Here is a 12784-nt window from a genome sequence, read left to right as displayed (position 1 = left end):
GAAAGTATTTCATAATGGCCGCGACGCGTAAATGCGCCGCGAAAATCAGCTCTGGCGGTTGCCGAAAAAAGAGACGAGGAAACAGAGTCTACCGTTTGGAGCGAAGATCGAAACGCAAGACGCGCGACCGAGCCGAGGTAAGAGGCTTACCGGATGCTCCGACAAAACAGAGAGGAAATAGAAATCGGCTGTCAAACGCGAATCTATTCTTTTCGCGGATCGCATTCAACGACGGTATCGAGGCCACGAAAACTGAGCCGATACTTCATTGCCCAGACTTCGTCAAGTTCGCCCGAAGAAAACTACGCTGCAAATGGCGAAGACCAGTTCTAAATCCTTTCAGAGATACGATGCTGTTACAATAGACTGTTATTGAGATATTTTCACTCTCTCTTGGAATTAATTTGGTAGAAGTTGTTCCTCAATTGTGTAGATCAGTTTGATGGAAATTCAATGTATAGGGATTGAACGCGGAGTGATGAGAGACAATCCTTGGCGATTGAATGCGTGGTCATCCGATGTGGTGATTCTACGCATAGTATCTAACGCGTGGAGATTTAATGCGTGGTAATTCTACACATAGGAATTTAACGCATGGTGATTCAGTGCTTGTTGCAGATACAACGCGTGGTGATTCAGCACGTAGGAATTTAGCGCGTAGGAACTCAGCGTGATAACTCAACACATAAAAATTAAACGCGTAGTAGTTGAACGAGTGCGAACTCAACGCACAGGAGTTCAACGCGTAGAAATTCAGCGCACAGAAATTTAATGCACAATAATTAAAGGTGCAATAAATCAACGCGTAGGAATTCAACGCCCAGTAATTAAACGCGTAGAGATAGAAACACGTGGGAATAGAAACGTGGTGATTTAACGCGTAGGAATTCAGCACGTAGGAATTTAACGCGTAGGAACTCAGCACGTAGGAATTTAACGCGTAGGAACTCAGCGCACAGAAATTCAATGCACAATAATTGAAGGTGCAATAAATCAACGCGTAGGAATTGAACGCCCAATAATTAAACGCGTAGAGATAGAAACACGTGGGAATAGAAACGTGGTGATTTAACGCGTAGGAATTCAGCACGTAGGAACTTAGCGCGTAGGAACTCAGCGTAATAACTCGCCACATAAAAATTAAACGCGTAATAGTTGAACGAGTGCGAACTCAACACACAGGAATTCAACGCATATAAATTCAGCGCACAGAAATTCAGTGCACAATAATTGAAGTTACAATAAATCAACGTGTAGGAATTGAACGCCCAGTAATTAAACGCGTAGAGATAGAAACACGTGGGAATAGAAACGTGGCAATACAACGTGTTGGAACGCTTAAACAGAATACCCAATTGAGCAACGAGCATCTACCTATGAAAATGGAGTCTTCGAGTGATGGACGCTTGTTTCGACACAGCCTAATTACATAAAGGCCTTTGGTCATCATCATCGAAAGGCAGAAGGGCCTGAACACGAACATCTCCAGGCTCAAGTTCAAAGTGCCGGTACACAAACAAGCGGTGGTCGGAAGGGTGAGCGAGGTTTAACTTTGACCCGCCAGGTGTAAGGAAAGGGGATGCGAACGAAACGGTTCGCTGAATGTATTTCGAAAATAAGAGCATGAACGATTGAAATCCTTCGTGACGTCGAAGCTTGGCCGAATTTTAAAGTCCGGGTGAGCAAGCCGCTTCTTTCGTTCGGGGATAAGGCCGGATTTAGACGCGACAGGATACCAGCACGCGTTATTTAAATTGCATGTGCACGATTCGTGTTTGAAACCGGCACACTTTCCGGTTTAAGCGATGCAAACTGTTGTCGCGTGAATTTTTGAACGGTTTAAGAAAAATTTGATTATTTCGTAACTTCGAAAAATAAATGTATGCGATGTTACCAAAAGAATTTTAGAACAAAAGGAATACGTGTTCCTTTTGTCATTTGAAATTTGCTTTAAGGTAGTCAAAATATTAAACGGAACTTTCAGTTCTTTTGTGACTCCTGTTTCTTTCGTGCTAACAAACTACGTGTAATTCAATTTCAATTACATTTGTTCATTTCAACTTTGAACGTGTACCAGAATGCTTTGTGTACAGATATTCAGTGTACCATGTAATTTCTGTTATCGTGTTCCTGCATACATATGACCCTTGAAAGCTTTTCAAATCAAAACCGTACTGTACAAAATGTTACCTTTATTATTTACGTACAAGTGTACGAAACTATTAAGATACCTTTATCGAAATGCTAATTGCGTAATGATAATTTATTTGTCATCGTTCATTCATTTTTTATGATCCATTTTGAATTTAAAATCAGGTATACATTCAACGACGGCCGCCCTGGTGTTAAATTAATTACACTGCGAGGCAAATCGGCACGCAAATGTTCGTGACATTTATTAACGAACTTCCGATTCAATTATCATACACAATTCCGAGTTTTATACGAGTGCAGTCGAGCTAAACACGATATAACTCAGCAAAATTAAGCACAGTTTCGAACGACGAGGACATGATCAAAATAAACAAACGGAAATTACAAGATTATTAACCCTTCGTAGAAAATCTGGGTCGTTCCAGCCAGCGAAATTCGACTTCCTCGGTTTTTATTGATACAAAGTTTTTAACAAACGAACGATCGTATAATGTGGCATAAACTTCGATAAGTAGCTATCCCAGAATTTCTCCACATCGTTTTAAAGCCTACGGTAGTAAAAACTGCTGGGACATAAACGACCCACTTTGGCTTATGGCCAATCACGAATTTTATGTGCTTTTTTATGCTGCTGAGAGAATTATGCCTAAGAGTTGCGAGATTACATGCGTTGCATCGACGCGCAGTGTGAGATCGCGCGTTACCTTGCCACGTATTACTATGCCTAAAATTACTGTGCATTATAATGTCATATATGAAGTATTCCTACTACTAGTGCCTATTATTACGACGCATATAGCACTGCTATGAATTACATTATATTATTGCCGTACTACGTTATATTATCATATGTAGAAATTTTCACATGTCCTAAGGATTAGAACCTGCCACGTAGAACTTATCACGTGTGTCTCCGCTTATAAATTCATAACCAGTAAGAGCCACGAGTAGAATTTGTTACATGCGCAATTCTTCACGCATAGAATTCGTCATATGTAGAATTCATCGCGTACAGAACCCGACACAGTGCCACGCATTTTATGGTCACGTATTCGCTACGCGTTAGATCACCGCGAGTAAAATTCATCCGGAATTAAATCGCGTGCTCTATAGCCACATAGATTGCATGAATATATTAAACGATCTCAAATTCGTGTTGATTTATAATACTGATTGACATATACAGAAAATTGTTCTGCACATCGATCAGTGAATTTTGCGAGCGAAGTCTCGAGAGAAAATGAAGCGGGCCGATCCGTCGGATGCAGTCTCCTGTTTGGCATGAACTCGTTCACTTCGGAACTAATGAATGAAATTGACGTAGTCTCGCAAACGAAGCGACGAGCCGCAAAGTTAAACTGCGAGGACACGTTCGCATCGTCGGGCACGTGTGTGCTGATCGGATTAAAGCGTCGAGTTATTATCGCGAAGGTTCGGTATTTAAGTTAACGGAGTTCGAATATCGACGAATACCTCGACACCGTAAGAATCGCGATTTGACTATTAACCCCGTCACGCTGCGTTCCCCGCGAATAATTCGCCCTATCCGCTCCGGCCGGGGATAAAGTTTCGAGGGCAAGTTAATGTTTCCTTAACATACGTAAAGTAAACTACTCCGTCTGCCAGCAGATAAGTGTCCCGAAGCGTTTCACCGACTCCCAGATGAACTTTTCTTTACTACGATACTTCGCTAAGCTGTTGCCGAGCTTAGACATCTTTGTCGGAGTTAAATAGACTCACTCCATTAATCGTCGACACGTGTTCTCATAAACTTCCACGAGCAAATCATGGACTCATTACGAAGGATGTGTAGAAAATTCCTGTACAAATGGAACCTGGAGCTTCCGCGGAAACTATTAAGTCACCTGAGTTTCTTGCGTTCGTGACGAAACTTATTCATTTAAAACGTGTACCAACTAGGAGATTGAACGTGGATTTTAAATCGAGTACGTGACTTCGTACATTGTTTCGTCAAAGAATATTCGCATACTCTGCTTTGTATCTTCATCTTGTCATTTCAAAGGACCTTCATCATTGATGAGCGATCATGTGGTCATTAAGTAAAATCTAGTATTATTGAACAAGTTTTTATGGAAATAGTCTCGTTATAGATCCAACGATAAATCTACAACACAGTGTTTAACTTACGACCTCGTTATAGCTGTAATTATATCGACATAAACCCACGATAAAATTAGAAAATTCAAAGTTAAAGACTTCCTGCACTCGCGAAACAATTTGATTCCTTCTGCATCTTTGGACGAAATATAGCGGGCCATAGATAATCAATCCCTGTATTCTCTTCCATTATCTCGCATCCGCCGTTAAAGTATACTTTGAACGTATTTGGGGAGGGATTGAATATCTCGATACAGATTGAATATCGAGATTCATTTCCGACCGATTAAGCACTTACGGAAATGGAACGCGATTTGATATTCGCCCCCGGCTCTCCTAGAAAGTTAAATTCCCGATTAAGAACGATTTTCGCGTCGATAACGAGATCATCGTTGTGGCGAGCGTGACATTTTCTCCCCCACCTTTCGAGATAATGGTAAATCGAGCGTGTCCGCAACATTTTCGGCTCGCTGTGCTTCCTGTCGACTCCATTGATTTTTCGCGAGCCCCTTTTCCCCAACCCGGGATATTTATGCGGTTAATTTTTCCTCCTATTATCGTCGACGTTGAGTAAATAGCACGCGATTTTCCCCGTACGAGAAACAAAACGGGACGAGGCAATCGAGAACGTAGCGAAAAATTACACGTTTCAACGTTAACGAAAGACAAATGCCTAGAAAACGATATTCTGCTTTTCAGCCTATACCTTGCGCGGTTTTTGGATATATTTCTTTCGAACAACTAAGTATTTTTCACCATTAACTTGTACTTTAGCTGTGATCGATTTTAATTTGGCGTTCAAACTCAATTATTTGCATAGGCAACGATTGATATCAAATTAACAGGGGGTTAAGTCGTTGGAAACTCGAAAATTCAGGGACTGCGACATCCGATAAATTAGGAAACTGAATGCCTTGAAATCTATAAATTTGAAATTTTTTCATCCGCTCAAACCAGAGAACTCGAAGCATATTTCAGCTACATAAAGGATGCCAACATCCCCTGTGCCGGTTGTCAGATTGTATTGAAATCGAAGCATTCACGATACGCGTAACGCGTTTTCTATTTTATCACCGATTTCACGGGGAATTCATAGAACGGTTCGACGATTTTTCCCGTGGAAAATGTCTTCGAGCGTCGCGCGATTTTAAATATCCGGAAAGTTGGAGAGCCTTGCGTGATGGCAAAGAGAACCGAGATCCGAAAGATGCTATCACCCGTGACACAAGAAAGGATATAATACATCATATCCCTTGCGATACAACGTTGAAGAAATGTAGATCTCGCGAAATTAATCGCAAAAATTATTCATGGAAGTATCACACGATTCTTGAGTACCGGATAAAATTAGAAACTCCATTAATAATTTTGCTATCATGATTACATGGGTTTTAAAATTTTCATCCGACATTTGATCATTGTATGACATTTATCCTCGAGTGTCATTCATCTTCGTCTCGACCACTTTCTTTTATTAGTACTTCTTTCTGTCAGATCCCTCTAATTTGATGTGTCATAGTCTAATGGCTCAACTCGGCTAATATCAACGCTACTTTTCTCCTCGCTCACTTGGAAACTAATTTTTATTTTTCCTTTGCCGTGTCGTAGTCATCATATGATTAACGATCGATGTTTTCTCCCACTATAATCTTCAAAGTTGAGCTTGGTGTACATCGATAGAGCAAATGTTGAGTATCATCTGGTGCCCGAAGAGACCGCGACACGAGGGACTCTCGACTCTGTGATTTATGACTCTCAATTTTTGTTGAATCTAACCAGCAACTCAATTCAGTGCAATTCCATTCAGTGGTTATTTGACAAATAGGCGTGCCACTAATTGAAGAGCGAAGTTCATGATGCGGTGATAGAAAGTAACGTGTTGATCAGATACACTTTTACACCCAATAAAATATATTAATATATAAATTACTGGATTATTAAAGAGAAGATTGAAAGTTAACCTATGATCAACCATATCATTCAATACACTATCTGTACGTTTTCGAATATAGAGCAAATACAATAAAGTCGTTGAAAGGCACAAAGTGAGAATGGGTAGAGACCGAACGAACCTCTATACTCCACACTATCTGTACCCAGATAAAATTTGTTCTTTATACAGATTAGTGAATCGTACTATGAACGACGATAACTGTAGATCGTCCGTTCGGTTCTGAAAATTGGAAAAGGTCGACAAAATTTCATTATACTCCTTGCGAAAGAACGCTCGTGGACATCGTGTCTAGCAATTTTGAAAAACGTGTTATCAGCAGATGAACACGTGCTACGGAGTTTGCATAAGTTTACACTCGCTTTGTTCGCTGATAAAAGGAGTTCCATGAAAATTTGAACTGCAGCTTGAAAAGAAACAATGTCACTTGACACCGGCTTGATGCTGCAAACGAATCAGTTAACAGCCATTGTTCCGAGTCCTTTCTTCCCTTTTCTTAAGTAAATCTTATTTTAGAATCGTTAAGTAATTATTATCGTCGTTCAATATTATTAAGATATTTTTATCCGAACTTGTTTCGATTATAAAAAACCGTCTTTTCAGGCTTGATTGACAATTTCTTCTTCGCGTCTTGCACTCCAATTAATCATCCCACGTACGTTACGGCCGATTGAAAGTCCAAAGTTGCAAGAATCATCGTCGTAAAGTGAGTCGAGAAATCTGGCAGGGTTTTTAACGTCGCGTTCACGATCGAAAGAAGGGAAAGAAAAATAGAACGAAGGGAGGGAAAATATCATGCAGCCACTTTTAATCAAGCATCGAGAAGGTAGCAATTTAGCGACGCCAAGTTACATTTCGTTCCGCAAAAAAATTAACTCGCCGTTATCGTGCAAGTGAAACAGACTTTTAATCTGGAAACTTGCACCCTTACGAGGCACGTGAAAAATTCGCCGACTTTACATTTATTTTTCACAAGAAAAGAAAAAAAGGAGGAGAAAGCAGGAGAAAAAGACGAGCAAAAGACGAGCGAGCCAGACGCCTCGAGCGTTTACAGAGAAGATGAATTTAAGCTGGTCCACGAGGGTTAAATCGTCGCGTGAAAAGATTTAATTCTCCGTCTTGTTTCCGAGAATTTCTTAAGAAGCGTGTCTTCTGTTTTCTTTATTAAATTACGTAGGCATCAATGCGGAAAATATTTCGAAAGATTTTTAGGTATTTTATCAAAGTTTGGATCTTTGAAGATATATTTTTATAAAAATTGTACATAAATAATCTTAACGTTGTAATTGCACGTATTTCACTTTTAGCTTGTTCAACAGTGAGGATCATAGAGTGTGGTGTGAACGCACTATTACGCCTGTAATTGGCTGCCATTAGGTGAAATTTATGCGAACCGCTTGTTGAGTTAGGTGGAAGGTTACGTCGACCGACATTTGCATATCCGACACCACCGACCAATCGAAAAGAAATACAGTTAACGTCGGTCAAAGATGAAACAGGAACGGAATCTGACTATTAAACGCCTCGAATAGTGTTATCGGAAATTCTCTTCTTCTAAATAGAAACACTCATATCGACAAGCTTGAAAGTGCAAATACCTCTTTTCATTCATAATCGAGCGAAATGTCATGCGCCCAATTTGTCCTTTTCTTGTATTCAGACTTCGATCGAGTAATTGAACTTCCTTTATTGTCTTTGACATTTCTCGTAGTACAATTAACAATAAGACAAGGGTTTGAAGGGAAAAATTATTTAACTACAGCTTTATAATTTCCTCGAATTTCAGGATTTATAGAGTTTCAATGCAGCTTAAAATTTTCTACCTCGGTTCAAATATTGAAATGCATAATGAATACTCGAATATGGATATTCTATGATACCGGTTTCGATTATTACCTCTTTTTTACTCGAATATAACAATAATATGATTTCGCGAACAGTTCATGCGAAAGGAAATTAATCGCTTCTCTTGTTATCAAATAAAGGATTCAGAAAATCTACGGAAAGAGGATGAAACAGATGGGGCGGAAAGGATGAACGAATACATTACGTTTCATTCTTGAGCAAATATTTACGTTGGAGTTACATCAATTGTCTCTTTCCTACCGGGCGCATAACGAAAGGAAAATATTAATTCCAGATTCATTTTGTTTCGTTCGCAATTCGAATAATACGCAAGTATCTGTTTTGCACTATTCACGCTGTCTGAATGAAAATCAATGGAACGGAAGTGGTCGCGCTCGAGATACAGTCGACGATCTACTAGCAGCCGATGAGACACTCGAGTTACCACTTACCTTATTAAAGCTATTTTAATTGATGCAAAACACGACACTATTTACGTCCTTATTTCTCGGCAAGTTTAACAGAGCGCTGCTCGTTACGTAAATAAGGGCGAATGTCTAACAAATACTCGCGACTCTGCCGCGCTTTATGAAAGCTACATCGTGTTAATTAATAAAAAATATATATATATAAAAGCTTGTCTTTTCACGATTAAAGCCCTGTCAAATATTAGACAACATCTCTGCTAGGAATTTTGCAATTTTTTATGTGTTTATTCAGCGGAGGTCGTCTTTAGAAACGAATTGTACTTAATTGCATCAAAAGTTTTTGTAAAATGGTACTGAAATAGCAACCGTAAGAAAGTATTTATCTGAAACAAATAACGAGTACAATAGCTTCCAACTTTTTCCCTTCCTTATATTCAGTCAAACAGAAATAGCTCCTTATATTCGATGTCGTTACTGTGATCCCCCTAACTATAAAAATAGTAATAAATCCATATCCTACGGTTTCCTTCGTCTCTGATTTACCCTGCAAGGTTTGATAAGGGTGTGTCATACATTCTAGCTCTGAAATTGGTACCGTATTAAAACAAATCTCGATCCTGACACCGGCGTGTCTCGATGATCCGCGAATAATGGAAATGAAGATGAGAATTCAAGACGAATTACCAGTCTATCGATCAAAACGCAACCGGATTTCATCTCCGCAGAACTAGCACAGAGACGCTGTGGAGCATCGTGGCGATTTTAAAGAATCGCCTGCCGAGCGATATTTACGCGTCTCCGGTGGCTGCTCTTACACGATCGGTTATTTATAAAGCCATTCACGATAATCAATAACCTATGCCGCTCCCCCTGTACGGCGAAAATTCACCAACACTTCGAACACTTGCAAAACCTTCTGTCTTTCTCTGTGGCTCTGTGGAACGGTACGGAGGGGATGTGAATATTTATCGAGGCCTGACACCGGAGATACCGGATTGGAGAACACGATATAAAACGAACAAATTTACGAAAATCTTCCAGCCTGAGCCGTGTTAAGTCCTGTTCTCCGGTTTAATCGCTGCTAACTGGAGGAGGGATGTTTATCGAATATCAACCCTCTAAGTAAACCTCCCAAGATCGAGCGTTTAAGATCCAAGATGACATGCTGATTACGAAAAACCCGAGAAATTTAGGAAATAATAACGCCTCGAAACGGGTAAGATTAACCCTTATCTTTGGTAAAAATTGTAAGGGATGAAAAACGGACGGGAGGCAGGTGAAATACGGATTCAGACTAGCGGAGTTGTGTAAGCGCAAAATCTCGTTTTACTACTGGCAGGGGAGCATATTTATTGAATACCAACCCCAAAGGTATACAGATTGAAGGAGGGTTTACGGAGAATGTACAAAATTTAAAAAATATTAGCATTTTGAGCTGCTAAGGGTAAAATCTCTCGCTGTGGAAAAAATTCGAGCGAACGAGAAAAAGACGGGAAGCAAACTGAAAGCCCCTTTCAAAAACCGTACCGAATTGTGTACATCTGTATTATACAACAAAATTAAAATTCTTTCGGTTTAAATTTAACATTAAATTCGATGACGAGAAAATTATTTCTCGATAAGAAAAAGATCATCGATAGGCAGAAACTTTTGCAGTAACGATGAACAATCAGCGATATTTGCTCGACGAAACAATGAAAATACGCGTTGAGCTTATCCTGATCGAAACGACGACGATAAAAGGCGGGGCTCTTGTAATACCATCGAGTACAGTAGTTCTTTCGTTGATATCGCGGCCTTTCTTTCTGTCGGGGATCGTAAAATTTCGAGTGGGACGCGCAAATGGAGAGAAAGTTTCGTATCGGCTGAAAACTACCCTCTTCCTTAACGAAACGACGACGACGTCACCACCGCGTTCGACTGAACTTTGTTTCGTCGTAATGCAAGCTGACCGGCCAACCGAAAAGTCCTCTCCTCTCTTTCTGTACCATTAATCCGCTCGCACGACATAAAGGCCGTGCACGAGTGACGTGCAAGAATAGCTACAGGAATCCTCCTAACGAGACAAGACGGGACCAGCATTATTTCCTGTCAGTGAAAAATATTCCCAAGCCCGTAACAATGAAATATCTATTCTGTGTTGCTGCCGCGTGATACACTCGCTGCTCTCGTACCATCTCGCGTGTATCATCGCTAAACCGTAACGAAGCGAAAAAAGGGACACGGTAAGATCTTACCCTCTTCATTTTTCTTTCTTGTCCGATGCGTTTTATTTCTTTCCTTTCCCCTTTTTTTAACGCTTACCTACATCTTTTCTCGCCCAGTCGAGCTGAAATTGAAATTAAAATCTGTGTACGCTATAAAAGCGAAACATATGTTATATCCAAACGTATGTTCCTAAATTCGGTAACCCATTCCTGAATCTCTATTCCCTATACTAGGTCTACGTATGGACCTCTATTCCCCAAATCCCTGTAGCCGGCAATTTCACTCATAAGTTTCTATACTCCTAGATCCCTACGCTCTGATGTCTCTATATCTGTAGGGAAACAGGTTTAATTGCGATGGAAGATTGCAAATATACATGGCGTTATCTTAAACGAATAGTTGTACGGGAATGTAATCGACGCCCTCAACAGAGAAGTTTAAGCAGTTCGCAACGCAGCGCGGTTTCGATTGATTGAAACGTTCGTCGAAACGTCCGGTCGAACTCCAGTTAACGTAGTTAACTGCACTACGGTTTAAGTTGCCCCTGTTTCTCGGGCCAATCGAAGAAAACCGATACTCTTAACTTGATCGACCAAATACTTCAACTTTTTGAACAGTTCTATTCCCCTTCGTTTTCTATTAATTTAACTTTTTCGCTGAATCAACATCGTCGAGCGTAAAAAGACCACCTTAAATGCAAATAGAACGTGTTCTCCGTGAAACCCGAGTTCAGATGTTTTGATAAAATACAGGATTCAAAAATCGATCGAACAATTAAAGTACTTCGAGTTTATATTTTTCATTTGTACATTTATCTCTTTTACAGTTAAATGACAGACAAACTTTGTCGATAACAGGACGACGATAATACTAATTGTACTATGAATAGTTATAAAAGCATGATACCGAGTCTATCGTGTAATCTATATCAGTATTAATAGTAACATGATTTTATCATGCTGCCTTGAACTAATTGTAGTTTTAAGCTAATTGTTCTCTGTTTACGTCTGTCGTAAAAATTTACGATGTCAAATGATGGCGGCTATAAAAGTTAATTTTACGTGAAAATAATTGATTTGAATTTGAAGCGAGACTGATTAAACGCCTTTTGTTTCTCTCTGTTATTATTGCAAGCACCTGAAATCTTTGACTTGTTAATGATTACTACTGTTACTACTACCATTACTACTACCGTACAATATTTTCATGAATGCATTGTTCGGCGTGCGAACCGTTCATCAGCAGACGCCTTCATTGGCGTTCGGACGCCTCCGTCACGAGCATCCTTTGTTCGAAATTCCACATTTTGTTAACTGGACGCCAGTTCCAACTTCTCCACTATTCAGACACGCTCATTGTCAGTTTGTAAAATTATTCCGGTAGTGTTAATAAAGCCAAGCGAAATCGTAATGAATGGAATCATTTCTGCGACCGCGTGGTGCAATGCAAACCCTTAGGACATTAGTGGGAGGTCGGAGAAATAAAACCCGTAGCAATTTTATGCAGTTTCCATTGTTATTACTATCAGTATACGGTACTAGAAATACACTGTAAAATTATTCTCCTGTTCCTCCCACTCGTCCTCCAGCATCCAAAATTTTTCCAAAACAAATATTATCTAATATTTATTTTGAAGCTGCTCTGTATGTTGTTCTTAATCCAATCCGTGTTTGGATAAAGTAAAATCCCAAAATCTCTGACACTAAACGTTAGAAATCCTCTTCCTCTTCATCGCACTGTTTCAACTCGTTGGTAAATTAGTAGCGGATCTCGCCGCTAATTAACGCGGTACCTCTCTAAATGTGGTCCTGGTCACACGCTAAACATTGAAGAGAAGAAAACGTTTAAACGAGAAAGAGATCGGTCCCCGCTGGCAAGGAAACGAGGTAAACCGTCTGGCGCACAAGCAGCACCTTTATCAAAAGCATCCCCCTTCTGAATTCGTTGGAAATCTGCCATACAATCCTTTCGCGCTTCTTTGATCTTCGACACAGAGCGGGCTTACACACAGAACGGTTTTAATCGTTTCACGCGTACTCCCGGAACGTACACAAAACACCGCTAACGAGGCGAGGGTAAG

The 12784-nt window shown here is 40.0% G+C and overlaps 1 protein-coding gene across 1 annotated transcript in view; it reads right to left on the bottom strand.

The window, feature by feature from the left end:
* Oct-TyrR (Octopamine-Tyramine receptor) overlaps positions 1-12784 on the bottom strand; it is a 66933-nt gene that overhangs the window by 46531 nt on the left and 7618 nt on the right. The window lies entirely within an intron of this gene.

This window comes from Megachile rotundata, chromosome 9 (assembly GCF_050947335.1).
Source record: "Megachile rotundata isolate GNS110a chromosome 9, iyMegRotu1, whole genome shotgun sequence".
Lineage (NCBI taxonomy): Eukaryota > Metazoa > Arthropoda > Insecta > Hymenoptera > Megachilidae > Megachile > Megachile rotundata.
Note: the sequence above shows the minus strand (reverse complement) of the source record. Positions and strands in the feature narration are given on the sequence as shown.